The following is a 6,000-nucleotide window of genomic DNA, read 5'->3' as shown; positions in this document are numbered from 1 at the left end:
GTTTGCCACAAACAGTAGTAATAATAATTTCCCATTCTTTCAGAATTAACAACATCTCCGACAAATCACCATTACAGGAATATGTCGCTTCCCTGATACCTACTAGGAGACCTCTTGGTCCTGTTATTGTTCAAGTATAAGGTATTCATAGGTTCTCCATTGTAGTAAAGTTCAAGGGGTTCTCTAGTATTTGGTTTATTGGAAGAGTTACAGCCCAGAGGAGAGAATGTGGGCTTCTGCAAAAGATCCAGAAAGGTCCATTAAAGGTCCAGAGATCCTTCTTAAAAGGAGGGGGGTGGGGGGGGGGTACTGTCAGAAATGTACCTGTCCTCGCTCCCGCCCTGCGTCCAGTGTCCAGATAGAGTAAGCAGTGTCTGTGCATTACTGTGATGACTAGCTCTTCGCAGTGTATAGCTGATCATCGCAACGGGAGGCAGGTCACATGGACCAATCAGCAGTCTGGGACGCTGGATCAATTGGAAGCCCCACCATCTCACACGTCCTGAGTGGTGGAGACTGCTGACCACAGACGCCTGTGATTGGGATTCCTTGTCCCTCATTGTCTTGCAGGATTGTTTCTGGTTGCCTATTCTGTCGTTGTGGAGTCCTTTTGGTTCTGACCTAGCCTGTCTGACTTTCCCTTTATGCCCCATGCATTTAAGGCCCTACGGCACCAAGCAATTATCGGCCGCATTTGGCCAATTATGTGCACTTACGGCCGATAATCGCTTGGTGTAATAGCCAGTGATACAAGGAGCGGCAGTGGACCGCCACTATCTCCCATGGGCTCCCCAGACAATCTAACAATTGTTTGGGGTGCCCCTCCCGCAGCTCCCTGTTCCGGGTCATGGAATGGCCGGTCTCTGAAAAGATCATCCTGCAGTACCGGCCAGATGATCATTAGCGGCGCAGAGTTCTGATGCGGGCGCATCCGTGGCGCCCGCATCAGAACTCCCCACAGCACACTATGGAGCGTGCGGCCGGAGGCGCTCGCTCCACTGTGTGCACTGACAGGGTTTTCTGTGGCCGCTATTCACTGAATAGTGGCCGCAGAAAACTGACATGTCAGTTTTCTACGGTGCCGCTAGGGATCCCGGCTGGAGTGTATACAATGTGTATACGCTCCGGCCGGGATCTCTTCAGCCTGCAGCACTATGTAAGTCCCGTTGTTTCAACGGCCGTGATTTCTGCGGAAATTACTTAGTGTGAACATAGTCTAAGTAGCATTAAAAAAAGTACAATTTTTAAAATTACCTAAACTTAAAATTGCTAACTCAAAAAAATTCTGTATGATGGTTGTGAAGGGCCAGAAGGACGTGGGGGTCCAGGGCTTGGTCAGTCTGTTCCTCTCACTACATTTCTTAGTAGTCTAATCTTTACTATATATGTTTCTTACATTATACTTGAAGTGCCTGGAAAACAGGCCAGACTACAGATGTGCTATGTAGACTGTCCCACATACCCACAATATGACTGACACATGCAGTGTATATAAATCCCAGTAGGAATCGACTAGTTATTGACCTTGAATTGGTGGCGACTACTTAACACCAATGCATAATATAGCCATAGGCAAATGTGACTGATAGCTACACTGAGTTATGGTTCTCTGGGGAAATCTACAGATATATTCTCGTATGACAGGCAGCGCAATAAATTATCCTTCTCTTCCTATGAGAAATGAACAGACTTGATCCCATTTTATAACCTCCAATATCAATCAGCTCAGACGAGAACTGGTCCAACAGATATCAGGACCACTGTGACAATGGACAAACCCAAGAAGTTTCAAAGGGGTATGGCAGCAAAAAAAAATTCTTAAGTTACTCAGTACTTATCAGCTACTGTATGTCCTGCAAGAAGTGGTGTTTTCTTTCCAGTCTTAGGGTGGGTTCATACTGAGGATATCTCGCGGATAAACTCACTTCTTTGGGCGGATAGCGGAATACGCCGGCCCATAGAATGGTGTCTATGGAGCCGGCGGAAAGGCGTGCGGCCGTGCGCGTGGACATACTGCGGAATTCCACTGAGTTTATCCACGAGAATTCCATAGTGTGAACCCACCCTTACATGGTGCTCTCTGCTGCCACCTCTGTCCATGTCAGGAACTGCCTAGAGCAGTAGAGGTTTTTTATGGGATTTGCTGCTGCTCTGGACAGTTCCTGACATAGACAGAGGTGGCAGCAGAGAGCACTATGCCAGACTGTAAGGAGTACTCTACTTCCTGCAGGACATACAGCAGCTGATAAGTACTGAAAGAAACGTCATCTTTTTAAAAGTTAAGTAAATTACAAATTTATTTAACTTTCTGAAACCAGTTTATTTGAAAGAAAAAAAAAATTGTGATGGTCACAGCTCTTCTCCGCCCTGCACAGAGGCCTCTGCATAGATCACAGAGCATGCCCATAACACTCTCATATATGTGAGCTACCCTCTGTGACTCCCTAAACCACGACTACTGAAGAACACTGTAAGTATGGGCCAATACAAAGATTTACTGTCAAAAATGGATTTGTTGAAGAGATTCTCTATGTGATAGGCGTGCTGCACTTCATTTTATTTAGTTCATTACAGTCATTGTATTCCTGAGATAGGATTTTTTGCTTAAAGTAGATCAAACAGGAATAGCATTATATTTAAGTTGATAGCAAATCATTGATGAAAAAATAATAGGACTGCTACCCGCAAAACTTCAGGGTAGGAGTCGTTTTCAGAATCATGCAACTCATCCTCTTGTGTATATATATATATATATATATATATATATATATATATATAAGTTGTATATCTATATGTGCTAAAATTATCCCACAATTAAATATTTAGAGAGAGAGGTGGGACAGGGAGAAGCCACTGGGACTCGTAGTGCTCTCTGCTGCCACCGCTGTCCATGTTCGGAACTGTCCAGAGCAGTAACAAATCATAAACAAACATAGAAAACCTCTCCTGCTCTCCAAACTGAAAAGAATACACCACTTCCTGCAGGACATCCAGCACCTGATAAGTACTGAAAGACTTGAGATTTTTTTTATAGAAGTAAATTAGTAAATTACAAATTTCTGGCACTTTCTGGCACCAGTTGATTCGAAGGGATTTTTTTTCTGATGAACTACCCCTGGAAAGAAAAGCTCAGACGTTAAAAAGGTAAAAAAATTACTGTAGTTATGTATATGGGGTAAGATTGATCCTTCTGGTTTTTTTTTTTTATGAAAATGATAAAATGTAAAATTAAAAATAAAAATGTATGATTTAATTGTGGGACCCCCAAAAAGCCCCATGTTCACGATCACGTCCTTCAATATGACAGTCGATATAAGCCAATGTACTGATACTTTAAACATATGGGGGGAGATTTATCAAACATGGTGTAAAGTGCAACTGGCTCAGTTGCCCCTAGCAACCAATCAGATTTCACCTTTCATTTTCCAAAGAGTCTGTGAGGAATGAAAGGTGGAATCTGATTGGTTGCTAGGGGCAACTGGGCCAGTTTCACTTTACACCATGTTTGATAAATCTCCTCCATGGTATTACCTGCATTCAGGGTTCTATTATTGCTGTGCCAGGCCTTCTGTGTGAATGGCCCATCAGGAATCTGCCCAGTAGTAGGACCGATTGTCGGTCCTGGCCTATTAGGGCAGTCTCCAGCTTTGTGTGTACCCCCCATAATAGCTATTACTAACAGTTATGGCATCAATTGTTGCAATAATAATAATAATATTATTTATTTGTATAGCGCCAACAGATTCCGCAGCGCTTGACCATAACTAAAAAGACACAAGGGACATATATATTTTTTCCTGTATGTGGCAGCTTGAACATACAATTAAATGCAACTGACCTGACAAGAATCGTTGCCCAATATATCAATAAATTATATAATTACAAGGGTTCCTCTGCATTATTATAATAGGAGATTCGCGGATCGGTGCTGTTTACAGAACAGGGTGACCATTGAGGCAGAACAGCTCCAGTTACACAATGATATGGATCAGTCATTTCAGATCAATACCTAGTCTATACATAAGTGGTATGTACACACAGGTCAATGAAAGCTCCAGCTCCCCATTTATATGTTCTCCCAGGAGATAAGGGGCTTAAAAATAGACCATTAAAAGCAAAGGCAGCGATTGTCAGCCGCCAACCTAGTGACAAGCATCTAGTGACAGCTAGCTGTCAGGAACGTAACTCTAGATGGCGCACAGCTTGTAGTCACACCTGGGTTGTAGGGCAGGATGAGGCGTAGAGACTCATGATGTATTTTAGCCTCTATTTTGTCTGTGCTATGACATCACTCTAGCCCTTAGACTTTAACTATGACATCACTGTGCACATTACTCTATTATTGTGTAACAACCATTTTCTATGTCTTCTCATTGAAGAGAATAGAGGCCTCGAAATGCCCTTGAAATGTCAGTATACTTTTTACCCAGGGATTAAGAGATTACACAATGTCTCTGTTTTATGGACACGAGGTAAGCCTCCTCTGCTATATGTACAATGTGCTACTCCAAGACATCAATACAAGTGATGCTTAAAATGAATTACCTACCATGTGTTTCTATTCATTTACAGCACTCCATCACCTTTGATTTGATATCCAGAAACATCCCGCTGGCTGAAATTGTCACCTGCGTCTCACATGTGTTTTTCTAGACGTGATTAGTCTTTGTCCTGGATGAAATATGGTCCTCATATAACCATACAACAGCCAGGCATAAATCATCGTTGTACACGACAGCGCCTTCCCATCTGACACCTCGTATTTAACATCATGTTAACTAACTGTAAGAAATACAGACAAGCCTGAAAATCTTCCCTCTTGTCTATGATATTTCTACATTGAGGCCATGTTCACACTGTAGAATTAGAACAAAAAAACAGGTATAAAAAATTAGTAGAAAAAAAAAATGTAATAATAATCAACCCATTTAATAATGAGCTGGTGTCAGAAAGTTATACAGATTTGTAATTTACTTCTATTTAAAAATCTCAAGTACAGTAAAACCTCGGTTCCCGAACACCTCAGTGTTCGAACAATTCGGTATTTGAACTAAATTTCCCCCTGAAGTTTTGCTCAGTATCGAACATTGCTCGGTATCCGAACAAAATCTGGGGGATAACTGTCAGCTGACCTGATGTTAAGCTGATAGAGGTGTCCGGGAACAGAGAGAGGCAGGAGCGGGCGGCTATTTAAACTTTCCGCCGCGCTCCTGCTCCTCTCAGCTGCGGGGGACACCCTGTAAAGAAGCGGGAATTCCCCTCATTATGATGGGATTCCCCACTTCTTTACAGGGTGTCCCCACAGGTAAGAGGAGCAGGACCACGGCGGCAAGTTTAAATAGCCGCCCGCTCCTGCCTCTCACTAAGGGACGCTCCTGCCTCGCACTGCTCCCTGTCCTCTCTGACCTGCTCTCCACATGCACCCCGCCGGCCTGGAGCACCTCCTGTACCTATCCCCAGCCTACGGTGCGCCCGTGCTGTTGCGCCCGCGGCCCCGCTCACAAACTCCTTAGCCACTTGCTCCCGCTGCTTCCCGCCGCCTCTACAGGGTGAAAGAGAGTCTGCAGAGGTGGCAGGAAGCAGCGGGAGCAAGCTGCTAAGGCGCGCCGTAGGCTGGGGATACGTACAGGAGGTGCTCCGGGCCGGCGGGGTGCATGTGGAGAGCAGGTCAGAGGGGACAGGGAGCAGTGCGAGGCAGGAGCATCCCCCAGTGAGAGGCAGGAGCAGGCAGCTATTTAAACTTGGCGCCGTGGTCCTGCTTCTCTCAGCTGCGGGGGACACCCTGTAAATAAGTGGGGAATCCCATCATAATGAGGGGAATCCCCGCTTCTTTAAGGGTGTCCCCCGCAGCTGAGAGGAGCAGGAGCGCGGCGGCAAGGTTAAATAGCCGCCTGCTCCTGCCTCTCACTGCCCCTGTGAACATGGAGCGTTCTTACACTCTGTGGGCCGGGTGCTCTGCACCTGACCCACGAGGTGTAAGAACCAATTAATTAGATTTAC

This window comes from Dendropsophus ebraccatus, chromosome 2 (assembly GCF_027789765.1).
Source record: "Dendropsophus ebraccatus isolate aDenEbr1 chromosome 2, aDenEbr1.pat, whole genome shotgun sequence".
NCBI lineage: Eukaryota > Metazoa > Chordata > Amphibia > Anura > Hylidae > Dendropsophus > Dendropsophus ebraccatus.
This window is presented reverse-complemented; position numbering follows the sequence as displayed.